Below are 27458 nucleotides of genomic sequence, written 5' to 3'. Positions count from 1 at the left end.
AGCAGTAGCTCTCCCTTCTTTCATCTGATATTAGTAATTTATGTCTTCTACCTTTTTTTCTTTGTTTCCCTGGCTAAGGGTGTATCTGTTTTATTGATGTTTTCAAAGAAACAGACTTGGGGTTTATTGATTAAAAAAAAATCCTGGTTTTAATTACATTGATTTCTGCTCTAATTTTTATTTTTTTCTACTTCCTTTAGGGTTTTTTTTTAATGATTTTATTTGACACAGAGAGAGTCAGTGAGAGAGGGAATACAGGCAGGAGGAATGGGAGTCAGAGAAGCAGCCTCCCTGAGCAAAAAGCTCTGATGCAGGGCGCTGCCCCAGGACCCTAGGACCATGTCCTGAGCCAAAGGCAGATGATTAACCAACTGAACCACCCAGGAGCCCCTCCTTACTTTAGATTTGATTTTGTTGTTGTTGCTTAAAATGGAAGCTAAGATTATTGACTTTAATCTTTTATTTTCTAATATTTGCATTCAGTACTGTATTTTCCCTTTAAGCAGCATTCCACACATTTTGCTACATTGTATTTTGTTGAGACTGGTCTGCTGTCATTTATAAGTGTGTCATTTAATCTCCATGTATTTTGGACTTCTTGAGCTATCTTCTGTTACTGATTTTTAATTCCACTGCAGTCTGAGAACATACTTGGTATAATTTTTATTTTTAAAAATTTGTTGTGTTTTGTGGCCCAGAATTATTCTGTCTTGATGAGTGTTCCATGTGAGCTTAAGAAGAATGTGTGTTGCACTATTACTGGGCGAAATTGTCTGTGTACATCTGTTGTACGGTAATTGATGGTGGTGTTAAGTGTGCCATGTCTGGACTGAATGTCCACATCTGTCAGATCCTTGTTGCCCTGCTGCTGGATCGGCCCATTAATGATGGAGAAGTATTGAAGTCACCAGCTGTGATAATGGAATTGTATATTTCTCCCTGCAGTTCTGTTAGGTTGTGTCTCACCTGTGTTGATCAGGCACACATACGTTAAGGATAATTGTGTCTTCTTGGTCAGTCGATTTCTTTATCATTATGTAATGCTGCTCTTTATGCCTGATAATTTTCCTTCTCTGAAATCTGCTTTGTCTGAAATTCATGTAGCTACTTCATTATTCCTGTGATTAGTGTTACTTTGGATTTTTTTTTAATGTATTCTAGCATTTAACTTGTTGATATTTAAGTTGTTTCATTTTTCATCAAAATATAATTCACAAAGCATAATAGTTGCCATTTTAAAGTGTACTCATCTCTGGTTTTTAATATATTTACTGTGTATATGGTACATACGTCACTTCTGTCTAATTCCAGAATGCTTCCATCACCCGAAAAATAAACCTCTTAGTTCCAATTCTCCCCTCCCCTTATTCCCTGGCAATCATGAATCTACTTTCTGTTTTTATGGATTTGCCTTTTCTGGAACATCTCATATCTGTGGAATTGTATAACATGTGACCTTTTGTGTCTGGCTTCCTTTAACCTGAGAGTAGAATGTTTTCAGACTTCACTCGTGTTGTAGCATATAACAGTTTAATCCTTTTTATGGTTGTGTAAGAGGCTCTTCCACATTTTATGTATCCATTCATCAGTTGATGGACGTTGGGTATATACTATTTTGGCTGTTATGAGCAGCGCTACTGTGCACATTCATGTACAGGTTGTGGCAGGAACATCTGTTGTCAGTTCTGTCGGTGTCATACCCCTAGACGTAGAACTGCTGGGTAATTGTACGTGTGTAACTTCTTGAGGAGCTACCGAGCTGTTTGCTGCCTTAGCCACACTATTTTACATTCTCACCGACAATACGGGAAGGTTCCAGCTTCTCTGCCTTCTTGCCAGCACTTTTCTTCTTCTTTTTTTCTTTTTCTTTTTCTTATTTTACCATAGTTGTCCTAGTGTGTGTGACGTGGCATCTGCATGTGCTTTTGATTCGCATTTCCCCAATGACTAAGGATGTCGAACATCCCGACATGTGCTCTTGACCGTCTGTGTATCATCTTTGGAGAAATGTCTATTCAAAAGTCTTTGGCTTGTTTTTAAATTAGGTTATTTGTCTTTTTGTTGTTGAGTTCTAAGAGTATATTTGCATATTCTGGTTATTAGGTCCTTGTCAGACAAATGATTTGCAGATACTCTCTCCCATTCTGTGGGTTGTCTTTTCACGTTCTCCGTAGTGTCCTTTGACACACGAAAGTTTTTATTTTGATCAAGTTCAGCTTATCTAATATTTCTTATTGCTTTGTGTATCATGTCTAAGAAAGCTTTTCCCGATCCAAAGTCATACAGATTTTCACCTGTTTTCTCTAAGTGTTACAGTTTTTACTCTTACATTTAAATCTTTGATCCATTTTGAGTTATATTTTTGTGTATGTGTGACGTTGCTGTTCCAAGTTCATTCTTTTGCATGTAGATATTCACTTGTCCCAGTAGTAGGCACTCGAAAAGACTGCTTTTCCCCCCATTAAATGGTCTTGGCATCCTTGTGAAAAATCAGTTGACCATAAATGTATGGGTTGTAAATAATTTCTTTTTGAATACTTGGGAAATCTACACTATAAAGTAAAACCATTTCTAAAGTAGTAAAACCATTCTTGGTTAAGTGAAATGGGTCTCTATTATGGCACTGTGAGTTTGGGTGTGCTTTTCACAGCAAATGCTGTCTAACCCAGTATTCACATATGTTCTGAGTTATTTAGTCATGTGTTATGCAACTTTTGTTTATCTGAGAACAAATGCATAAATGGTAAGTTGAGTACTAATATTACCTAATAGCATTTGTTCACTGAGGCTAAGTTATATTATTTATTTATTTATTTATTTATTTAAGATTTTATTTGAGAGTGAGAGAGTGCGGGAGCAGGAGGAAGGGACAGAGGGAGAAGCAGGCTCCTTGCTCAGCAGAGCGCCTGATGTGGAACTCAAACCCAAGAGACTGGGATCATGACCTGAGCCAAAGGCAGATGCTTAACCAACTGAGCCACATAGGCACCCCAGTTATACAATTTAGAATGCCATCATGAAGTTCAAGAACTTCAACAATGTGTAACTGAGGCAGGGAAAGTGATTGACCTATAGGTATACAGTTGGTGAGTAGGATGGCCAGGATTATGAACCGAGACCCCCTCCCGTGATGTATTACATAACTATGATGTAAGGTCTGAGATGGTCTCAGGAGAGAAAGGTCCAGGCTAATTTGGTCACCAGTGTAAGAAGCAGGTGGCTTTCTGTAGATGACTGTGAAATTACGGTTTGGTATGAAGTCCTTCTCTCTGACACTAGCAGGGTCAGTCTTTGGTTGATTAACTAAAAAAGTCAGTTTAAACAAGTACTCTTAGGGAATGGTTCATACAGTTTTTAGCATTTTATTTGGAAAAAATATATGTACATTTATTCTCCATTGAAACAGTGCCAGGTCTTTTCTCTGGAAACTGGCCTGCAGATTAGATTTCTGAGTTATCACAGTACTTGGGTCGCTCAATAGGTTAGGCATCTACCTTCGGTTCAGGTCATGACCTCGGAGTCCTGGAATGGAGTCCTGCATTGGACTCCCTGTTCAGCAGGGAATCTCCTTCTCCCATTGCCCCTTTCCCTGCTCATACTGTCTTTCTGTGTCTCAAATAAATAAAAAGAATCTTTTTTTAAAAAGCTTACTATGTTGTCTTTTTTTGCATTCAGTTTCAGTTTCTTTAACTGAATTGTGTGAGAATCCTGTGATCACTCCCTCCCTGCCTGGTACTTGGTCATCTCACCCATACCTAACTTAGCAAAAATTTTCTTATTGATTTCTTTGTATCAAACCTTTCCAAAGTAGCTGTGTTAGTTTTCAAAAGAACAGTGATTTTTTTTCAGTCATATTTTGTTGGTTTACATAGTGTTTAATAAAGCTGTATAATTACGAAGTAAGTGTAGGTGTCCTTAACTAGTTTGGGAATCATCACATTTGATTCTTGCTGACTAAACATGTCATGGAGTATCAGAGTCACATGGGAAGTAGATAGTAATTTATTGCCTCTAAGCATATAAGCCTACCCAGGTATCACAGAATTGTAAAGGGGAAACACAGGATAGCTAATCCTGTGGGACCAATACTTGGAAATAGGTTATGAAAGATTTGGAACATCTGTTCAATGGGCCACTCAGCATGCACATAAAATATTAATAGAAATGTATGTGTTTTATGTAAAGACATTCAAGTTATATTTTTAGATGGGAAATTTTTTTTAATAGAATGGGTTTTATTTTTTTATTCTTTTTTAAGATTTTATTTATTTGACAGACAAAGAGGTCACAAGGAGGCAGAGAGACAGGCAGAGAGAGGGGGGAAAGTAGGCTCACAGCTGAGCAGAGAGCCTGATGTGAGGCTTGATCTCAGGACCCTGAGATATGACCTGAGCCAAAGGCAGAGGCTTAACCCACTGAGCCACCCAGGTGCCCCTAGCTGGGAAATAGTTTAGAAGAGCATGAATATTTGTGTGTGTGTGTGTGTGTGTGTGTGTGTGTGTACACATATGTGTGTGTACACACATACATAGAGAAGGTCTGGGGTTTCCATTTAAGATGGTGGCATAGGAGGATCTTGAACTCATCTCTTCTATGAAATACACACTGAATCTATAGCTCCATATGGAAAGATTTCCTGTGGAAAAAACCCTACAACTAGCTGAGTGACTCCTACACATTAGGTGAGTAAGGAAAAAAACCTATGTTGAAGTAAGAATCAGTCTTGCCATAAACCCCACCCCTGGTACAGCGACCTGGGATTTGGAGGATACTCAAAACCCCAGGCTTCTCCCTGAGGAGCAAAGGGTTTGAGCCCCACTTCTGGCACCCCAACTTCCAAGACGTACATCTAAGAGACAGGACCCCAAAACATCCAGCTTTGAAAGCCATCAGAGCTTGCACCCATGAGACCCACAAGGCTATAGCAAACTGAGAAACAGTTCCTAAAGCAGTCGCGTGAGTAGACTGACCCACACTGGAACTCAGCACAGAAGCAGCAGACTGAAATGGGTTCAGATTTCTGTGAAAGAGGCTCATTTGCTTATCTTAAAGCTCTGAGGGGCAGGCATCTAATTTAACATGGATCTTGGAGCCTAGTAAGGTATTCTCCAAAGATGGAGCTGATGGGTACCATCTTTGCGCTGTCCCTCTACCTCACTTCTGCTTTCTGTTATCTCCTGGAAATGAGCTTGAATGCTCGTATGATGCCCCGAGGTTTGCAGTTGCTACCCAGGGTATATCTCTAGATCACCTGGCTCTAGCGGCCAGCAAGACTCACACTCACAGTAGTGAGTATCACAGTATTTACAACAACCAAGACTTGGAAATAAGTAAGGTGTCCACCAACGGGGTGAATGGATAAAGAAAATGTGTGTGTATACGATGGAATATTACTCAGCCATAAAAAGAAGGAAGTCTTGCCATTTGCAACAACATGGATGGACCTTGAGGATATTGTGCTGAGTGAAATAAGTCAGACAGAGAAAGAGAAATACTGTATGATCTCCCTCACATGTGGAATCTAAAAAACAAAACAAAATGAAGTCATAGAGAACAGATTGGTGGTTGCCAGAGGTGAGGTTGTGGAGGAAATAGATGAAGGGGTCCAGTGGTATAAACTTCCAGTTAATAAGATAAGCCTTGGGGATGTAATGTACATCATAGTGACTGTAGTAAATAATACTGTGTATTATTGTATATTAATTTTATTATTTTTTATTAGAAATATGTATTATTAGCCCCAGGGTTACAGGTCTGTGAATTGTCAGGCTTACACACTTCCCAGCACTCACCATAGTACATACCTTCCCCAATGTCCACAGCCCCACCACCCTCTCCCTACACCCCTCCCCCCAGCAACCCTCAGTTTGTTTTGTGAGATTAAGAGTCTTTTATTGTTTTTCTCCCTCCCAATCCAATCTTTTTTTTAAAGCTTTTATTTATTTATTGGACAGACAGAAATCACAAATAGGCAGAGAGGCAGGCAGAGAGAGAGAGGAGGAAGCAGGATCCCTGTTGAGCAGAGAGCCCGATGTGGGGCTCAATTCCAGGACCCTGTGATCATGACCTGAGCCGAAGGCAGAGGCTTTAACCCACTGAGCCACCCAGGCGGCCCCCTCCAAATCCAATCTTGTTTCATTTTTCCTTCCCTACCCCCACACCCCCCACTTTGCCTCTCAAATTCCTCATATAAGGGAGATTGTATGATAATTGTCTTTCTCTGATTATTTCACTCAGCATACCCTCTAGTTCCATCCACGTCATTGCACATGGCAAGATTTCATCTCTTTTGATGGCTGCATAGTATATTATATATATATATATTTTTTTTTTAAGATTTTATTTATTTATTTGACAGAGATCACAAATAGGAAGAGAGGCAGGCAGAGAGAGAGGAGGAAACAGGCTCCCTGCTGAGGAGAGAGCCTGATGTGGGGCTCGATCCCAGGACCCTGGAATCATGACCTGAGCCGAAGGCAGAGGCCTTAACTCACTGAGCTACCCAGGTGCCGTATATTATTATATATTTAAAGTTGCTAAAGCTTAAGAGTTCTTAGCACAAGAAAAAAATGTGTATGTTTGGTGATGGATGTTAACTAGTCTTAGGGTGATCATTTCACAACAGATAAAAATATGGAATTTTTATGTTGTATGCCTGAAACTAACATGTGTCCATTATATGCCAGTTTCTTTAAAAAGTAATTGATATTTTATTTTTTTAAAAAATTATTTATTTATTAGACAGAGATCACAAGTAGGCAGAGAGGCAGGCAGAGAGAGAGACAGAGAAGCAGGCTCCCTGCTGAGCAGAAAGCCCAATGCGGGGCTTGAACCCATAACCCTGGGATCATGACCTGAGCTAACGACAGAGGCCTTAACCCACTGAACCAGCCAGGCACCCCAAAAGTAATTTATATTTTAAAGAGAAAGAGTAGGGCACCTGGGTGTCTCAGGCAGTTAAGCGTCTGCCTTCGGTTGAGATCTTGATTTCAGGGTCTTGGAATGAACCCTGGCATCAGGCTCCCAGCTCAGCAGAGAGCCGGCTTCTCCCTCTGCCCCTCCTCCCACTTGTTCTCTCCATCTCTCTCTCTCTCAAATAAATAAAATCTTAAAAAAAAAAAGTAAAGAGAAAGACCAAAACAAAGTCTGGAAGGATGTGAATCGCTGTGTTAAATAGTGAAGAAAAATAAATATTAACAGTGCTTAACTGCAGAGCATTAGAGAGTGGGTGATTTTTTTTTCTCTCTTTTACATAAGTATTTCTTGGTTGGTTGAAAGTTTGACAGTGAACATTTGTTACTTTTAAAATTAAGAAGAAAAAGCTGTTTCTATTTTGAGAAGAGCCTCTTTGAAATGTATAATTAAAAGAAATAAAATGTCTGTAGAGTTAGGCAACTGGAGAGAATGGTCTTGGTGAGGGGGCCCCCTTTCCCATAATCTTAGGAAGTGAGCAGACCCCATGATGTCCCTGTGTGTGTTCCCCTGCAGTAATACGGCCTCTTATTCTTTCTCTGATCTTATTTTTCTATGTAAAATGTGGTATCAGTGCAATCATTTTTTCTTTCTGGTTTGATTTTCAGGAAGATTTCGACGTCGATCACTTTGTGTCTGACTGTAGGAAGCATGTCCAGCTGGAGGAACTAAGAGGAGATCTGAACTCTACTATAAACTTTTAAAACAGCCATGGTCGAGCTCATCAACAAGGATTATGCAGATTTTGTCAACCTTTCCACAAACTTGGTAAACCTGAAATTCACAAGTCCTACACACACACACACACACACACACATTTTCTCTCTCCTTCATATTTAATAAAAGGGCAGAGTTTTTAGAAACCTTTCAGTTGATTACCCCACCAACCCCACCAGAAACTTGAAGAAATTACCAATTTCATTAATAAAAGAACTAAACTTTTTGGAATACATTTTTTTGTTTGTTTTAGTTTTTATTCATTTAAGGTTGCTCTACTTTGATTATGTTTCAAATTCATTAGTCAACAGTGAAAAGTAAAGGATAATAATACCCAAGGGGTTGTTTTATTAGTTGCTAAGTGATTACCCTGAAGTCTTCCTTGATTTAGACTAATTTGTAGGAGCACATGTCCACCACTCTTACAATGTTTAATTTACTCCCAGGTATATCTGTTAGCCAGAGCTAGGTTGAGGGAACATTGGCCAATATTGATATTTAAAAAGTTTGGTTTTATAAAAATATAAGAATGATTTGCAGTGAGCTTATCAATTGTTTGTAAAAGCTGTTTAGAAATGTTGAATTTTGTTACTTGGCAGAAAAGTCTCCTTGTTGATGCTTCATTTTGTTTTAAATCTGTTTGTCCAGAGAAGCACAGAAAGTTGCAGCTCCGTGGGAATTTCAAGAAGCATTAAAATTAATGATGCACATTTGCTTTTGGGAAATATACCACTAAGATAAATATCCCAATAGGATTAAAAACCTAGAAAATTTTACTTCTGTTTAATTTCTATTTTTCTCAAGGCTTATAATAATGTTTAAGAGAGACGTAGCCCGTCAGACTTTTACATCACCTGGCTGAGTATCATCAATTACAGACAGAGAACTGTTCACCTTCTGTGAAAATTTTTCACGTTCATTTAAAATGTCATCTAAAGGCAAATTGTTCTTAAGGAAACTTTCGTTTCTCATGACTTCCCTTATTTTTATAGTTCCATGTATTTCAACAGATTTTTTTCATATTCTATGAACAACATTAATGGCCAAATAACACTTCTGTTGTTTAGCTAGTTATGTAGCAAAATACAGTTGTGCCAAAAAAATAACTTAAATCTGGTACCGCTTTGATCGTTAAATAGATACGTCACTATTACTCCTTATCGTGATATGTTTGTGCCAACCTGGTTTTGCCTTTAGGTTGGCATGGACAAAGCCCTCAATGAACTTTATGTGCCTTTGGGACAGTTACGAGAAGTTCTGGTAAGGCCCCAATTTATGAAAACAGTCTGCTGTGACGCCTGTTGTCCTCGTCGGCTTTTCTCTAAGAATTCTTTTCATCTGTTAGTTTGGTGGTACTGGTGGTTGTATTTTAACGGTTCATGATTATAATATTCACCTTCAGAAGAGTTGTAAATGATTTTGTTTTTGCATATGCTAAAAACCTAAAAAAACATGTTCGATTTGAAGAAGACATATTCTCAGAGTAGACAACCTTAAAATGTCAGGGGAGAGGAAGCATATTTCCAAATTCAACTTATTAATGCCACTTTGGTCATATGTAAGTGGTTTCTAACTTACGAATGACTTGTATTTTAACAGTTAGTAATCTTGTAAATATCCCCCCCACCCCACGTAATCTACATGTGGTTAGGTTCCTGGGCTGATCTACAAAAACTGTGTAATCCCTAATGGAACTGAAGGATAATATAAATAAAATGTAATACTTAATAAATGTTACATTTGCATGTTCTCTCAGAAAAATCTCTGTTGTGGGAATGGGACTCCCCACCTCTAAGCCACTGGGAATAGGAACTCCACCTGGGTGAACAGTGGAGGGGCAGTTGTGGCATCACTTCTAACAGAAAACTGTGCTGCCCTGTCTCCCCCCCCGCCCCCCCCGTCTGTGTCTGGTGCCCTGACTTATGGCCTCTGTCCGTTCTGATGCCCTGTCATAAACTTGTCATAAACGACACCATCCTTCCTTGTCTGTCTCTTCTAGCTTGAGTGGCCTCGTGCATCCCTCCCCTAAGACAGTGCCTGCATCCTAGAGAGAATATAAGGAGAACATAATTTAAGGGAAGACACAGTACATGGTTAGAACCAAGAAAAATGCGGAGTAATGGAAATATCAGTGCTGAGAAGCCTAGGGGAGGGGCAGGCAGGAAAGACTTTGTGAAACAGGTAAAAATCTTGAGTTGTGCCTTGAGGTAGCCAATACTTTCCATGGTTTATGTCTCATTTGAATTTTACAAAATCTTGTTAAAGGTTCTTTTCCTTGGAATGGAGGGGATTTTTGTGGTCCGCTGCTGGATTCCACACCAGCCGCTGTGGGGCTCTCCCACTGCCTCCTTGGTGTGCCTCTTCCTCCCGGGGCCTCATAGTGGTGTTGTTTGCCAAGCCTAGCCTTCCTTTGGCCTCCCACTCTTCTCTCCCTGGAGGCATATTTGCTCTACTCACACAGGCTCCCGTCCCACCTCACCCCCTACCATCACCGTATCCCCTCCCTTTTCCATGGCCTGTTTTTATGGCCACTTTGGTCCTGCTCAGCCACAGGCCTGACCTGCCTTTCTGGTCCCAACTCTGAAGCTGTTCTGTGAGATTCTCAGACCTCTGAGGGATACGACTATATCTGTCTTCATTGCATCCCTGTGGGCTGCCACAATACTGATGTCCAGGAGGTGTTTCATAATGTTGATGGAGTGAATTAATTCACCTTCCTGTGGAATTTTTGTGATATGCCTACTTCATTCTAGTTGTTTCTGTTAACCTTTGTTTTGGCCCTAATTCCTAATTATCTCTTTATTCATTAGCTTCTGGACATGTTTCTCTACCTCTGTGCTCTGCCTTTTTCTGGTCTTCTGTTCTTCATTCTTGATTCCTGGTATTTCCATACCCACATTTCATCATCATGCATCAGTGCTTTGACACTCTCTCGTTCTCCAAAATATGCAGAATCTAAAGACCTCATCTCAGTGAAGTTGGCCCTCCATTCCTATTTTTGCTTCTCTCCAGAAGGAAGCCTGCAGTGCACATGGCTGTGTGCCTGTCTGACCCTGCCCCTGAGTATGTCTGCACTTACATCTGCTCCCCATCCCCTCCCCACCTCGGCAGCTGTGTACACATGGCTTTCAGAGTCCGATTCGAGCCCCGTCACATTTCCAGACTCTCTTGTACTTTGCTTCATATTATCTGTTCTCCATTCTAAGCCCCCTCATCCCCATAACTTTCACTGTATATGTGTCATTCTTCTTCTGGCCATGCGACCCTGCCTTCGTGTCATTATGCCCCCAGATCATGAGTCCCCTCAACAGTAACTATGTCTGGTATATCATTTTTTTTGTCAATATCTGCATAGTACTGGTGCACAGGTATTAAGTTCTGTGGAATTGAATGAGATGTAGGAACTTGATAATGTGACAAAACAATGTCTGTAATACGTTTTATTTTTTATTCTTTTAAAGAGTCTCAGGTCATCAGTCAGTGAAGGAATTCGGGCAGTAGATGAACTAATGTGTAAACAACAGGACATAAGGAAGAAAAAGGTACCCTCCAGTAGATTTCTTATGCTGCATGCCAGTTGAAGCCCTCTCCTCTTTTCTCCACGAACTTGTCAGCACTATTCAGGTTTTTTTCAAAGCTCTCACGCATGTGCATTTTATGCATTACGTCACGATATCTACCTGAAATAAGAAGACAGAATTTCAGAGGTACCCACACAATCTCAAGATCACCCACTTTTTCCAGAACAAGAAACCGTGATAGCTGTTGTCGGTGCAGCGCTTGACAGTTAACGACTGTATAAATTGTCAGCGGCCCTGTAAAGAAAATAGGCCTATATTAGAGACTAGGGGAGAAGTGGGCTTTCCAAAGCAAACTCAGGATTCTGCCGTAGGTTTGTTGTTATTTTCTGATCCTGTGTTCTTTATGTTCTGGTGTTCACTTTAATTTTTTCGATTCCCAGTAGTTAGCATGCGGTGTTGGCTTAGTTTCAGGTGTGTGAGACAGGCAATGGCTCTGTACATCTGAGGGCTCACCCCGGGAGTGTGCCCCTTAGTGCTATCTCCAGTTTCAAGTGTCCCCGATGTCATTCATGATCATAACGATGTAGGGGCACAGCGGGCATTGGGAGTCTGGGCTTCTGACTCTCGCCTGCTGCTCTGTACTATGTTTTCTATGTGTATTATTAGCATATTTGTTAAAATCTCAGTGGGGAGAAAGCCTGTTTGAGGGACCTTCTGTTTAATTCGCCTCTGGATCTCCTCACAGCTTTTGTCCAAAGAATGCTTGTCATGCGCTTCCAGACAAAACAGTAAGCTTTATGAGAGCAGGGTGTATTTCTTGCTTTATTTTCTCGTGTCCCCCTCCTCCCCCACCCCCGTCGGAATGAATGTCTAGCTCCCAGGGGTGTTCAGTAACTATTTATTGAATGGATGACTTTGTATTTTTTTGTTCTTTAAGGATGAGAGTTTTCATAATGTCCCTCAACCTCTTTGATAATATTTGTAGTGTAAAAGGTCTTTAATGATTTGGTGCTTGGCCATATAGGTATATGCACATGTAAACTGAGAGGGTCAGTACGATCGGAAGCCAAAGTTAAAACATGAATAAAGGGCCATAAGAAAACAAATGGAGGGGCGCCTGGTGGCTCAGTTGGTTAAACGTCCGACTCTTGCTTTTGGATCAGGTCATGATCTCAGGGTCATGAGATTGAGCCTCACATTGAGCTCTATGCTCAGCAGGATGTCTACTCGAGATTCTCTCTCTCCCTCTGCCCCTCCCCTGCACGCGCACTTGCAGACTCTCTCTCTCTCAAATAAACAAATCTTTTTAAAAAAAATAGGAAAGAAATGCCCATAGAAAGATTCAGGATGGGGAAAAGAAGAAATAAGAGTATAGAATATGAGAAAGCAAAGTCTAGGGTTTTTTTTTCTCTATAAACTTGCAATAGAATATGGAAGTATGCTTATTCTAGAACTAAGATTTGCATTCTTGAGAATTCTGTGTTTCATAGAAATATTCAAAATATAGCATGCCCTATATATTTGAAGTTAACTTTTGGTCTTATATTTTCCTGCATTTAGCATGGGAAATAAAGATGATTAAGAGTAAAGATGGTGACGTTTTTTGTGTGCTTAATTTTTATTTTTATAGATGTGTGTGTTGAGGCTTATACAAGTTACTTGATCAGTTGAAAAGATTGAAAAAATCTTAAATTCACAAAGTTCTAAAGAAACCTCTGCACTAGAAGCAAGCAGGTAAGCATTTTTTTTTAACTAAGTAGCACATAAATTAATACTTCACATCCAGTCTAATGAGGCGGGGACGGCTTAGTTAGAATTCATTTCTAAACAAGAAGAAAATCCAGGTTTGTGGCTAGAATGTAGCTCCAGGAGAGTGGAGAGCATGAAATGGTGAAATCTATAACATGTTCCTATAAACCCTTTGGTTATAAACCACAGTTCCAACACGTCATTATGCTTGCAGTGGAAAAGTATATTTGGAACCACCTTCCCTGAGGACTAGCAAAGTCCTGTTGATCTTTAAGGCATACCTACCATTCATCCATCTCATTTTTTTTCCTAGACATGCCCAGAGTATTACCATTGATGTATTTTGCACCAGCATTATATTATTATGAAACAGTATAGGGCACATCCAGTTGAAATTTACAAACAGGAAAGAAAAAGCTTATGAAATAGGAAAAAGATGATGGCTCTCTTTGTTATACTGTGATTGTCTTGTTCCCTTCCTGGTGTGAATTTTCAATTCTCCAGGGTAGATGAGTGACTCAGAAAATGAGTAGTTAGGTCCTGTCAGCACCGTGAGACACACAGTGGTGCAGTGGGAGTAGCCCGGGCTGGTTCTGCACATACCAGCTGGGCTGCCTGCGTCAAGGTCGCCTGGTGCCCTGCGTGCCCTGCGTGCTCTGCTGTGTGAGGCGAACAGTCCCTCCCCCTGCAGGGGGAGTTAGGTTTCTAAATTTTAGGAATTAAGGTTTTAGATTTGGAAGAAAGTTGAGAGACCATATGCTCCACATGTCTCATGATGGAGATTAAGAACGGACACATCCCAAAGGAAGCGATTCTCTGGTCCTAGGTCTCTAGGTCTCTAGGACCTTCACATCAAGGCATTCAACTAAGTGGTCAGCCTCCACTGTGCTTGTGTCTCTAGCCCGTTGCACTCGTGCTTCTGCCCCGGTTTGTCCACACTTAGCAGACAGTCTGTACGCGGCCCTTCTGCAGCCCGTGTGTCTCCAGCGGCTCTGCTTTGCTGCGGCCCTTGGCAGCACCTGCAGCCCCTCCAGCCAAGTCCACGTTCAGCCCCTGGGGAGCTGGCCCTCCAGTGTTCTTCCCGTCTTTGCTGTTGCTGCTATGCTCCTCGGATAAAAACACCTCAGTGAGCTCTGTGTCTACAATCCTGTCCCTTTGCAGCACTGTCCTTGATAAACAGACATTGTGTGCTTTCTTGCTCAGAATTACCTTGGAGGACTTTTTTCTCCAGAAGAGCAGCTCTGAGCTCTGGAGTCAGGAAAGCCAGAGCAGCGTCAGCGCACGGTAAATCCTTCATGCTCTGCTAGGCCCAGAAATGCCTAGATAAGGATAAATAGGAAATGCGCATGGGATCAGTCACTAGAGGTTGGGATTAGGCTTCTGCATTGGTCGTGCCCAGCGCCTGCCTTCCCTCCACACCAGTTCTGATGCTCTGGGACGGGGCACACCGTGGCAGGTCTCCAGACATTTTTGGGTTTCCTTACAGTGTGTTTCCTCACTACCTGACTGCCCATCCTCAGATGTGGGATGCCTCATAGAGCCCAGCAGGGGCTTTGGGGCCTTTGTTTTGTTTTGTTTTGTTTTTCACTGTTCGGCTTCCTTTTGAATGGGGTTGACGCTTTCTAATGTGGGGGGCAAGAGGGAAGTGTATCCAGTCCACTTGATGGCAGATGCACTGTGAGTGATTTCTCACCAGCTCCCAGAGCACCGAGCTTGCTCTTTCTGCCATTGGGTAAATGTAAACTTGGAGTCCGCTGCTCTGAGCGATTTCCCAGGTTGCTGCTAGGCGGTCAGTTTTAGCTGATTGAGGAGACAGCAGTAGTTGGTACTGGGGAGGTACTTGGGAGGGAGAATGAGGCAGGCAGAGAAGAGAGGGATTCGCGTATGAACGGTAGGACAGGGAAGAGAGAGGAGGGGGTTAGAGAATGGGAGAAGAAGGGAGAAGAAGGGCACGAATGGGAGAGCCAGAGGAACGTGGTGGAAACATGCAGTTGTACCCACACTGACCTAAAATAGTTCCATCCCCTTGCCTGGTCCCTGTGGCCCCGGCCAGGCTGTGTCGGTGGTTTCTATGATCTCCCCGCTCCTCACCCCTCGCACCTGGGGCCTGCTGCACAGACAGTTTGTCCTGAAAATGATGGCGTGCAGGTGCAAGTGCCTGAGCGCTGTAAGGCATGGGGGGCAGTGGGGGTGGCAGGTTTTAACTTTGGGAATTACACTTCTCTAATTGTCTCTACTAGCCCTCTCTGGACTAGAGAGATTTTGGAGAGAATTGCCACAGAATTTAACCAGTTACATTTTCATGCTGTTCAGAGCAAAGGCATGCCTCTTCTGGACAAAGTAAGACCAGTAAATGTTGGTTTCGATTTTCAATTTGCTGTTTGCGAATTTCCTGGATGATTTTGCTTTGACCTAGCATTGCCCCTGATAATTGCTACTTTACAGGATTTAGAAGCTAGCTTTGAATTTTTTTTTTCAGTATCTCCTGCTTTGGACCCTTCTTCCATTATGTCACACTAGATAGATTTTGTGTAAAGACACAAGCGTAGTCTCCAAACTATGCAAGTAAAATTAATTCTGAATTTCATGTAACTTGACACATCATATGATATAGTCAGAGTTCATTTATCCAAAGACCTTGACTGGGTTTAAATGCACGTTTGTCAGATTTACTCCGTAGCTTAAGAGGCAAATAACTTTTTGTCGTTCCGTAATTGTCTAAACTTCACTTTGATGAAGCCGACTTACTTTCAAAGAAATCATACGGAGGGGACGCCTCAGTGGCTCGGTCAGTTAAGCCACTGCCTCTGGCTTAGGACATCATCCCAGGGTCCTGTGATCGAGTCCCACCTTGGGCTCCTTGCTTGGCAGGAAGCCTGCTTCTCTTTCTGCCTATGCCTCCTTATGTGCTTGTGCTCTCTCTCGACAAATAAATAAATAAAAACCTTTAAAAAAGAAAGAAAGCAATCATGGGGAGAAGAGATTCATTGTTATTCTCTAGGAAATGTTGGGATTTTAATCTTACATATATTCTGGTAGAATTAGAGGCTCGATTTATATATATAACACATATGTATATAAATTATACACATATATTTGAGCTTTTAGAAACTGTTGTGCCTGGACCTTCTTTCCTGGTCTCTCTGTTCTTGCAGTGTATAGCCCACATTACAGCCATGCTGCAGCAGTCCCTGGGAGGCCTGTTGCTAGAAGGGCTTCAGACTTCCAATGTGGACATCATACGGCACTGCCTCTGGACTTAAGCTACATTTGACAAGACACGGGATGCAGAGGCGTTAGTTGGTCAAGTACTGGTGAAACCGTACATGGATGAGGTTTGTGCCCCCATGCACCTCATTCCACAAACACAGAGCATCTAATCTGGCTTCGTTTCTTGACTGGGTGCGAGAGAGCTCAGGGCTCTTCCTTGAAGATGCTCTTAGTTCCTGCTCTTCTGGATGTAAGAAAAGGTTGGTCCCGCTTGGAGCCCATCAGCATGGCAGGAATCAGGCATGCGCTCTTTTCTCTTCCAGTGATGCCATAACTCAGGGATCATCTTAATTTAGTAGGGGTGAGGGACTTGCCTAGGAAGAAGGTACGGATCAGAACATTTTTAGGTCAATTTCTATTTCCATAAGTTATACGTTAATGAAGTTGCCGAAAAGCGTGACCCCACCAAGGTGCCCGTGCCCACTGGAGGAGCTGGAAGACAGCTCTGTGTGCAGGGAAAGTCTGTGAGGGGAGGCGTCTTCGCAGAATTGATGTGGCTTAAGTCTTGAAGACCATGGGGGAGTTTGCCAGGCTAGGAAGGTGGGAGGGAGGGAATATTCAAAGATAAAGGGCTTTGAAGGGCGAGTTAGCGGGGTAGTACCTTAAGTCCGGAACTTGGTTACCCAGTGTTCTTGACCTATAAGGATACAGTTAAATACAGGAAGTCAGTTTGTCCTGCCTCTGAGCGGCCGGAGTATGGGCTGCACCATGTGAGACCGCCAGCAATAAGCAGCTTCCAACTTAGAGAGCGTTGGTTTCATCTAGTTCAGGCTGACAGAAATCATGAAGCCAGTCTCAGCGTTTGAGGGCTTTCTTCCAGTCACCTGCCAGTGCGAGTGCTCTTTCTGTCCAGTAAGTATAAAGCTACCCACCATGACTTCAGGATGAAAGGCTTCGAGTTTTAAAACGAGACAGTATCCCAGTGATAGAAGTGAAATTGAAGGATTAATTTCAGTAATCTTCTCAGCTTCATTAAGACTACTAAAAGTAAATGATCTGTCAGTTCTTTGTATGTATCCTATTATAGTTCATAGCTCTCTCTGTGGGGGTGAAAAAGATCACATTATTCTTTGTCACTAAATGAAAATATTTTAGTTGTTTAATTTATGCCCTTTTCATTGAACTGAATCTAATATGCTAAATTAGGGAAGTACTTTACGTTTCCGTGTCGTTAAGTATTTAAGATTGTATGATTGTCATTCACCTCCTGCAACTCAGCCTCACCAAAAAAAAATAAAATACTAAAGCAAAATACGATGTGTTTTCTTCCATCACTTTCCATCTCAGCCCTTTCCCTGTTCTGGAGACGGTAGAGGATAAGGCCAGGGTGAAGATGGTACAGAGCTGTTGTCTGCAGATACAGTATTTCGCTTTTAAGCTCAGAAGGGAAGCAGATGAGTGTGTGTGATGTTTTAGCTTCAGGCCAGTCTCTGTCCCTCAGCCTCTGTGTCCCCCAGGGTTGGAGCAGTATTCCCAAATCCCGGGACCTAGATTTTCATGCCGTTGTTACTTACCTCCTGTTTAGAAAGCATACTGAGTGGGGAGGAGGAAGGACGAAGTGCATTTGTAAGGTTTACTCGATTCTTTTCTCTGTAGTGTATAGTTCATATTCTCTTTTAGGTGCTTTAAAAACAAACAAAAACACAAACAAACAAACAAACAAATAAATAAAAATAAAACGCTCTTCCTTCTGCTAGGTGATTGTAGAGCAGATCGTTGAGTCTCATCCGGACGGCCTGAAGATCATGTATGCTAATAAGCTCCTGGAGTTCGTTCCTCACCACTGCCGCTTTCTTCGAGAGGTCACAGGAGGAGCCATCTCAAGGTGATGTAAACTGCTGTGTATGCACCTGAGCTCAGTTTAGTGACCACCTGTCACCTCCTCATGTGCCGCTGATCCCTGGTGTCCTGTCAGACCCGGGAACGTGGGAATGTGTGCTCTTCCCTATTTGTTACCAGTGCTGTGAGGCAGGTGTCGCTTGCCTGGGTTTACAGGGAAGGGAATGAAGAGTGGGGACGAATCTCAACTGTGACATTTGTGTGACTCCAGAGCCTCTGCTTTTCTCTTGTCTATACTTTCTCCTTAACCAGGTTCAAAATCAGAATTGGTTTCCTTCCATTATTGTGATGTCATCATTGGTCTAGAAATACCAATTCATTTTAATTCAACACATTTTATACTGATGGCAATTAAAGTCATGTTCGGTTTTCCCTCCCTCTCTTATTTCATTTCCATGGATTTCCAGTTCTGCTTTATGAATATCCCATTACCTTCCACCATCTCCGTCATCTCAGTCCAGACCTTTGTCGCCTTTTGTTCGAGGGTAGCAGGCTCTCCCCACCTGGTCTCCCAGCTCCACCTGTCCCTCTTCATTGCAGCCCTCAGCTGTCCCACCTGCCAGAGCTCTGCAGCCTTCCTGAGTCGCTTGTGGCTTCTCATCGCCCACAGGGGAGCATCCAGTCTTCCTGCGCAACCTGTAACCCTTGGTGCTTGAGTCCTAGTGGTTCTCCGCTGTAGAACTTTTTACTGTGGAACTTTACCCCATACCACTATGGTTCCTGGCCAGACAGGAGTGCTTGACCTTACCTAACACACCTGGTACAGAAGATCCCTGACTTCACCTTGGTTCAGTTTATGGTTTTTTGACTTTTTATAATAGTGCAGAAGTGATATGCATTTAGTTTGGATCTTTTCCCAGGCTGGCGATCTACAGTAGGGTCCTCTTTTTTAATGCTTGGCAGGGGCAGCGAGCACAGCCCCCAGGCAAACCACGTGATCACGAGGGTCAGCAACCAACACACTTGAACCGTCCTGTTCTGGCTTTCAGTGCACTGTTCAGTAAGTTACAAGAGATACCAGACATTTTATTGTGAAATAGGCTTTGTGTTAGAGGATTTTGCCCAATTGTGCAATACTGTAAGTTTCTCAACACATTTAAGTTAGGCGGGGCTAAGCTCTGATGTTCAGTCGCTTAGGTGTTTTCCATGCATTTTCAACTAAAGAGATTTCCAGCTGAACAATGGGTTTATTAGAAGCCGAGGCCGTCATAAGCTGAGGAACATCTGTCTATACTGTGCGCCTCTGTGTTTTCCTTCATTGCTTCCTGTCTCATATCCCTTTGTCTTTCTGTTGATCTGTCACTCCACATGAAGCTCCAGTCAAATACAACTTCTTTTTTTTTAGGTTATTTATTTATTTACTTATTAGAGAAAGCATAAGCAGAGGGGGAGGCAAAGAGTGAAGCAGGCTCCTCACTGAGCAGGGAGCCCAATGTGGGACTCGATCCCAGGACCCTGAGATCATGAACTGAGCCACCCAAGCGCCCCCAGGCTATGGTTATTTCAAGAAAAAGTCCTATTTGTGAATTCTTCATCTAGTGAAGATGAATTAAAATCAGAAAGTCAACTCTGCCACCTTTAAAAACCCAGGAACAAAAAAAAATTCCACGACCAGGTATAACCCTATCCACAATAAATCACTTTCAATCCAGTCCTGAAAACTAATACAGAGTAGGAAGAAAGCATTACAGAAAAATTTTGTTTCCATTAATCAAGCTGGAAAATAACGGGCCTTACACGAATGCCCTTAAGGAAGACAGTTCTTATAGTTTTATGTTGATGGAAACTAACATTACATTCGAAATGCATGTTAAAACCATGACTGTAGACTAACTACCACTTTCAGTCATCAGAAGATGAAAAATGGTCAAGAGTCACCCAAACTGAATCCTGGTTCCTCCTGGAAAATGTGTTCCTAAATATTTTCCTCTTGAACTACTGTGCTCTTTCTGTATCTTACACAGCAGACACTGCGATGCACAAACACATCCAGAAGGCCTTTGAGGGCTGACAGCCTGCTGGAACAATGAGGAATTCACCCGGGTTTCTGCCTTTCTGCCGGGCCCAGAAAGTTTTGTGTAACCCAGGTGACATGTCATGAGAATACAAGTGTGCCTCACACCGTACTATCACCTCCTCAGGGTAGACACCAAAATCCATGTTCGTATATGAAAATCCAAGATGTGTACAGAAATCAAGAGTGATTCTATCATCTTGAAAGAAAAACACACTGTTGCATTGCCACATGCCTCGTTTCTCCTCAAGTGACTGCAGGAAGTAGGGATTGCAGTCTGAAGTCTCAGAAAGAAAAATTAGAGTAAGGGCAACACCTGAAGTTTATTCCTGAAAATACTTGGAGAACGACTGTGACCAATAAACCAGGGCTTAGTTCATGAGACTATGTCAATGAGTTTATACCATCCCATGTCCTGGTCAAACCCTCATGTCTGGGAGATGGAGGGACATCTTCATCTTCCAGAGCTACTATTAGGGAAAAAGGTGGAGACAATACTGACTGAGTCCCTCCTTCAGCAGGAGAGCCAAAAACACCTTGCCCCTCCATAATCCCAAATGAAAATAAACATCTTGGGGCGCCTGGGTGGGTTAAGCTTCTGCCTTTGGCTGGGATCGAGCCCCACGTCGGGCTCTTTGCTCAGCGGGGAGCCCACTTCCCTCCTGCTCTCTGCCTGCCTCTCTGCCTACTTGTGATCTCTGTCTGTCAAATAAATAAAATAAATAAAATCTTTAAAAAGGAAAGAAAAGAAACATCTCATTTTACTAGTGTACAGCAGTGACTATGCAGAAGAAATTATTATTATATTATTATTAGATGATATTATTATTATTATTATTATTATTGTACCATATTGTTAACCTTTTGAATTCGGACACCTAAAATTTTTAATAAAATATGAAGGCCCTCAAAAACATTAACACTGCTGAAAGGGGAGGCGAAGGCCAGGTTCTTAGGAGGCCCTGCACCAAAGTCATCGTCCCATTTCCTCACTGTGATGAGGAAGCATGAGTACATTGGCAAATTTGAAATTATTGATGACCACAGTGCTGGGAAAACTGCTGTGAACCTCACGGGCAAGTTAAACAAGTGTGGCATGACCAGCCCTAGACTTGTATAACTGAAAGATCTAGAAAAGTGGCAGAATATTTCCATCCCCTCAGTTTGGTTTCACTGCATGGAAAAATTCTTCTGGCATCATGCACCATGAAGAAGGAAGAATCCAGGCAGGAGGAAAAATCCTGGGATTCCTTTTTCCTAGAAATATAATATACATGGCACGTGAAATTCCTCAATGGGAAAAAAAAAGGAAAATAAATTACAGTCAACTAATGTTTGACAAGGGTGCCAAACAATTCAATGGGGGTAAGAACAGTATTTTACTCCCAAGCAGCCACATGCAAATAATGAAACAGGAGTCCTGCCTCACACCATACAGAGAAAATAACCCAAAATGCATCAAAGACATAAATGTAAGCATTAAAATGATAAAGTTCGGGATGCCTGGGTAGCTCAGTTGGTTGGACGGCTGCCTTCTGCTCAGGTCATGATCCCGGAGTTCCCGGATCGAGTCCTGCATCAGGCTCCAAGCTCCACAGGGAGTCTGCTTCTCCCTCTGACCTTCTCCTCGCTCATGCTCTCTCTCATTGTCTCTTTCTCAAATAAATAAAATCTTTTAAAAAATAAAAATAAAGTAAAATGATAAAGTTTTCAGAAGAAAACACAAAGGTAAATGTTAGTGGTCTTGAATCTAACAACGGCTCCTCAGCCAAACACCAAAGTCAAGCTACTTAAAAAAAATAATAAACAAATAAATGGGACTCAACCAAAATATCCCAGTTTTGTGCTTCCAAGGACCCCATTGACAAAGTCAAAAGACAAGCCACTAAATGGGAGAAAATATTTGCAGGTCATATATAAGAAACATGCCTTCAGACTGTGTGAAGAATTCTTACAACTCAAATAAAAAGACAACCAAGTTAAGAAATGAGCAAAGAGGGGCGCCTGGGTGGCTCAGCGGGTTAAGCTGCTGCCTTCGGCTCAGGTCATGAACTCGGAGTCCTGGGATGGATCCCCGTATCAGGCTCTCTGCTCAGCAGGGAGCCTGCTTCTTTCTCTCTGCCTGCATCTCTGCCTGCTTGTGATCTCTCTCAATAAATCTCTCTCAAATAAATAAATAAAATCTTTTTAAAAAAATGAGCAAAGAACTTGAATATACATTTCTCCAATATTCAAATGTATACATTAATATATAAATGTATATATAAATATATTTTACATTATCATATATTTATATAAACATATTTATGTAAATATATTAACATTCTTAAATATGAATTGAAATATAAATAAAATATGAAATATATATATTTAAAGCTACATATAAGGTATATATAAAATATATGGGACAATAAGCACGTGAAATATGCTCAACATCACTAATCATTCGGGAAATGCAAATCAAAACCATGGTGAGATACCACCTCCCACCCTCGTGGATGGCTACTATCAAAAAACCCAAAAGCAGGTGTTGGAAGGATGTGAAGAGCTGGAACCTGTAAATTGCTGGTGGGCTTGGAAAATAGCGCAGCCACATTAGAAATGGTTTAGTAGCTCCTCAAAATGCAGAACACAGAGTTGCCATATGACACACCAATACCACTCCTGTGTATAGAGCCAAGAAAAAAACTATGCCCACACAAAAACTTGTGCATGAAGGTTTAGGGTTTATTCGTAATAGCGAAAAGGTGAGAACAACCCAGATGTTCATCAACTGATGAAGAGATAACTAAAATGTGATCCATCCAGCCAGTGGAATATTATTCAGCCTTGAAAAGAATAGAATTTTGATATGTGCCACGACACAGAGGAGCCTTGAAAACATTCTGCTGATTGAGAGAAGTCAGTCACAGAAGACCACATATTGCATAATTTGATTTATATGGAATTTCCAGAATAGCTAAATCTACAGAGACCGAAAGTAGATTAGCAGTTGCCTAAGACTGGTGGTGATGGCTAAAGTTTTCTTTTGAGGATGATGAAAATGTGTAGGTAGTTCAGTATAGTATAGTTAACTATAGTGAAAGCCATTAAATTGTCCACATTAGATGGTGAATGGTATGGCCTGTGAATTATAACTCAATTAAGCTGTCATCGAAAAATGCAAAGAACTTCTATATTTATCAAGTAGAAAAAGAATGAACTTGATTAAAAACATCAAAAATTGGGGAAATAAAAACAAACAAAATAAGATGGAAGGAATAAAATCACGACTGTTTATCATTAATTTAAATGTGTACAGACGGACTTTTTCTATTAAAGCACCTATCAGGGGGTTACAGATCCACGCTGTTCAAGAAACATACTTAAAATGCAAAAGGGATTGAGAATGTATCAGGTGAGGAGATAACATGCAAAAGAGAAAGCCGGAATGGCAAAATTCATCGCAGACAAGTTGGGTCTAAAGCTATAGGTACTAAGATGAAGAGGAACATTTTTAAAGGCAGAGTTTGGAAAGAAGATGTAAAAGGTATAAGCAGGTATACATCTAACAACATAATACCTAAAGACTCTAAAAATGCAATAACAAGGTAAAATTTTAGCTTTTCAAATGGTAGTATCTACTAGAAGGAGGGAAAAACAAGGACACACAGAAAATAGACATCCTGGGGCGCCTGGGTGGCTCAGTGGGTTAAAGCCTCTGCCTTCGGCTCAGGTCATGATCCCAGGGTCCTAGGATTGAGCCCCACATCAGGCTCTCTGCTCCGCGGGGAGCCTGCTTCCTCTTCTCTCTCACTCTCTGCCTGCCTCTCTGCCTACTTGTGATCTCTGTCTGTCAAGTAAATAAATAAAATCTTTAAAAAAAAAAGAAAATAGACATCCTTATTTCCCTCGGAAAACATTTCTTTCTTACACATAAGGAAAGCCATATTTGTAAAGATTAATTGCATACTAGGCAACAAAGGAAACCTTTACAAGCCTTCCAAATTAAAGATTTAAAGAACAGTTCTTTGATCACAATCCAGTAGAATCAGAATTAGATAACCTGGTAACAAAAAATTGAAACTACACACAAGTTAAGAAATACAGTCTTCAGTCAAAGAAGAAATCATAAGACAACTGAAGAAAATCTTGAAATCAATGAAAAGGAGACTATTTCATACCAAAACTTACAGAAGACACCAGAAGTTATACTCTAAGGAGACTTTAGTGTCAAATATCTTCAATTTCAAACATTTTCTTGAATAAAAGAAACTACTCAGTTAAACCCATCAGAAAAGGGCAGCTCAATCAAAAGAAAGGAAGTAGTTATAATAAAGATAAATTTTTAAACTAATAAAAAATGTGAGGGGCAAATAAACTCAAAGTTGTTTTTATGAAAGACTAATGAAATAAAAAAAAAACTTCACATGCCCTATTAAGGATAAGAGAGGGGGAAGATGGGGTGTGGGAGGAGGTGGGGAGAGAGGGAAGGGGGATGGGGAAAGGGGGGTTTCAGGGAGGAGGGGACAGAGAGAGAGAGAGAGTTGCAAAACAGATAAGGGTTGGGAACAGAGATATAAAAGCAAATGCATAATATAAAAGAATCACTAAACTGCAAGGCACTTTATACTAATCAATTTGATAACCTAGAAGAAACGATGATTTCCTAGGAAAACAAAATCATCCAAATGATTCAAGAATGGAAAATTCAGAAAATGAGTTCCAAGATCAGACGAGTTTGCAGCTGGATAACTGTCATTCTACTGTTAAATGGCAACAGGCAATTAAACAATAATAAGTCAATTCACTTGATGAAGCTGAGCACAATTTTAATACCCAAACCTGAGAGGGAGGAACGGGGAAGCTATTAACAAATCTGGCTTAGGACAGATTAGTTAACAGAAACTGAACTAATGTTAGCAAATAACAGAAGTCAGGCATCTATCAAAGGACTATATCCTGAGACCAACTTGGATTCATTCCAGGAAAATAAAGGGAGCTCAAGACCAGAAAATCAATAAGATTTACCTCATCACTAAATTAACTGTGAAAAAACTCTTAAGACCATAGCAATAAATGCATTTGATAAAAAAAATAAAGGCACCTGATAAAAGGTGAGAGGCCATTCTTTATAAAAATGAAGGTAAAAACAGAAGGACGTTATGCAGGAGGGATTATTAACTGGGAAGCACTAGATCAAGAGGTAGATAAAATAAGCCCATATTTGTTAAACAGTGACAGAGCCCCATGCGTGCGTGGATAGAGGCGAATGAGCTCATGGATGAGCACCAGGCTGTCAACAGGTACTATAGGGATGAAGGCAGCGGTGAGGAGAGGAGAGTCTTAACAACAGGGAAGAAGGTAAAAGGAGGATTGCAGTTAAAAATTGTGCATGATACAAACACATGCAAATAAGACCGGATATTTTCCCGTATATAGTTTTTTAAAACCCTGCACACATTACTGGAACTACCAACTCTTGCTTTCAGCTCCGCAGCCCTCACGTGCTTTTCCAGTACCAGGATGCAGGGGTAGATCCTCCGTTGGTGAAATCCTATGTCATTGTACTCCTAAAGGTACAGGTGAAACAGTGCAGGGGCTGCAGGTTGGAAATCAGGCATCCCTGCGCCCACCCCAGCTCCCTGCTCGCCCAGCCCCCACTCTGAAGCAGCGGGCACTTGGAGCTGTTAAGAAGCAGGGTACTGAGCAGTTCTCTGGTTTCCCCTGGAGCCATCTGCATCCATCATATTTCCCACAGCTCTCCCCGAGTGTTGGTGCTGGCTCCCCCCGAGTGTTCCCTTAGCTCCTAGCACACCCTTCTTATGAGAGCACCTAGTACTCCCCGTCACAGTGCTCTGTCTGTCACATGCATCCATTGATCGACTTTGTGCTGGTTGAGGGTTGGAGCCCCCTCCTGTTAACTTCTCAAGTCCGTTTCTAATGCAGCAGCACCTGGCACTTAAGCACCCTGTCAGTACCTGCCAAATGAATGAAATGTACTCAAAACATAGTATGAAGTCTGCGTTTTGAAACTCCTTTTTGGAGACGTTTGCTATCATTTTCCCAGGCAATTTAAAAAATTTCCAGCCTTGCTGCCAATAACCTGAAGGGGTAAATGAATGCCGGCGTGCCCCATGGGACATGTCACTCTGGATGGTCCTTCGGCAGCAGGGACTTTGATAGCGCTCTTCCAAACCTAGCAGGTGGAATGGGTACGTGGCTGAGTGCCTCCCGGGTCTGACCTGTGTGACGCCACCCACCCGGTGCCTGCAGCTGCCCTCTGGAAGGTGTTGCTTTTGCGGCAGAGCCAGAGGGCACCAAGCGTGTGTCTGTCTCCAAAGTCCTGGGCACCACATCACAATGCCTTCTTGAGAAGCAGAATCAAGGACAGTTGCTGATCTTCATTTCTTCCCACCAAAGGTAGCTCATACACCATCTTTGGAAGTTGGAGCCAGAGGGTGCCTGGGTGGCTCAGTCGGTTAAGTGTCTGCCTTCAGCTCAGGTCATGATCCCAGGGTCCTGGCATCGAGTCCCACACATTTGCCTCCTTGCTCAGCGGCGAGCCTGCTTCTCCTTCTCCCTCTGCCATTCCCCCCACTTGTGCTTTCTGGCTCTCTGTGTGTCAAATAAGTGAATAAAATCTTTTTAAAAAGTTTGGGCCATACTCTTTAGCCATTCTACTTTCTCTGGGGTAATTTGCCACCTCCCTGAATTTACCTGCATCTTTCCCAAAATCTACTTATCTTCCAGCCTTCTTGACCATAATGAGTCTATACATTTTCAATAGACAGTGTGAACTTACATTAGACCATCTCTAATCTCCAATTAGGTTCTGTTCCGGGATCCCACTGGAATTCTACGTGCCTGTCCCCTAAGATCCCATAAATTGTGGTCCAATTTCCCTGCCAGCCAAGGAAAGCACATGGGAAATCTTGCTGAAGTATGAGTAAGAGCCAACGAAAGGGAACATATTTATCTGCCTCGAATGCTGGGACCTGAGGAAAGCAAGTTTCATTACAGACAAATCAGGAAGGAGGTGCAGATTGCTTTTTATGTCACTCTGGAGTGGAGGTCTGCCATTGATCATTAAGGCCATTTCCTGCAATGCACTCACCAAAGTGATACTCACTTCGGAGTGGACAAAGCTTAGGAAATGGCCAAGGGGAGCTCTGCTTACATTTTACACTCTCAGCATTTATTTGTATTAATTTCTTTATAGGGCATTATAGAGACATGAGACCACATTGAAAAAGCAAAGCTTGTCATCCTGTGGCCTTGGGTCAAGAATAGAGATAGTGCTGCTCATGTCAGTTTCAATCTCCAGTGGCCAAGGGTTTGATCTGATGCTCTTTCAAGTTTTCCCCATAGCCTTTCTCAAGCTCAATGGCCAATAA

The 27458-nt window shown here is 41.8% G+C and overlaps 1 protein-coding gene and 2 long non-coding RNA genes across 4 annotated transcripts in view; all 3 read left to right on the top strand.

The window, feature by feature from the left end:
* The window catches only part of LOC309857382, a 28644-nt gene extending 11756 nt beyond the window's left edge, over positions 1-16888 (top strand). The window contains exons 1-7 of one of the 2 annotated variants that reach the window (XR_014307672.1): positions 3685-3732; positions 7581-7740; positions 8887-8949; positions 11151-11231; positions 12841-12944; positions 15200-15308; positions 16115-16888. This is a non-coding gene — a long non-coding RNA (uncharacterized lncRNA). Of the gene's footprint in view, positions 1-3684; positions 3733-7580; positions 7741-8886; positions 8950-11150; positions 11232-12840; positions 12945-15199; positions 15309-16114 lie in introns of those variants that run through there. The other variant, XR_014307671.1, reaches the window with a different exon arrangement.
* LOC309857380 (conserved oligomeric Golgi complex subunit 2-like) overlaps positions 1-27458 on the top strand; it is a gene marked incomplete at its 5' end in the record, with an annotated part of 224882 nt that overhangs the window by 11834 nt on the left and 185590 nt on the right. The gene's annotated exons all lie outside the window — the stretch shown is intronic.
* On the top strand, positions 17037-20171 carry LOC309857385. Its single transcript, XR_014307676.1, has 3 exons — positions 17037-17081; positions 17927-18054; positions 20033-20171. It is a non-coding gene; the product is annotated as an uncharacterized lncRNA (long non-coding RNA).

Source organism: Mustela nivalis (assembly GCF_964662115.1).
Source record: "Mustela nivalis genome assembly, contig: HAP1_SCAFFOLD_681, whole genome shotgun sequence".
NCBI lineage: Eukaryota > Metazoa > Chordata > Mammalia > Carnivora > Mustelidae > Mustela > Mustela nivalis.
Note: the sequence above shows the minus strand (reverse complement) of the source record. Positions and strands in the feature narration are given on the sequence as shown.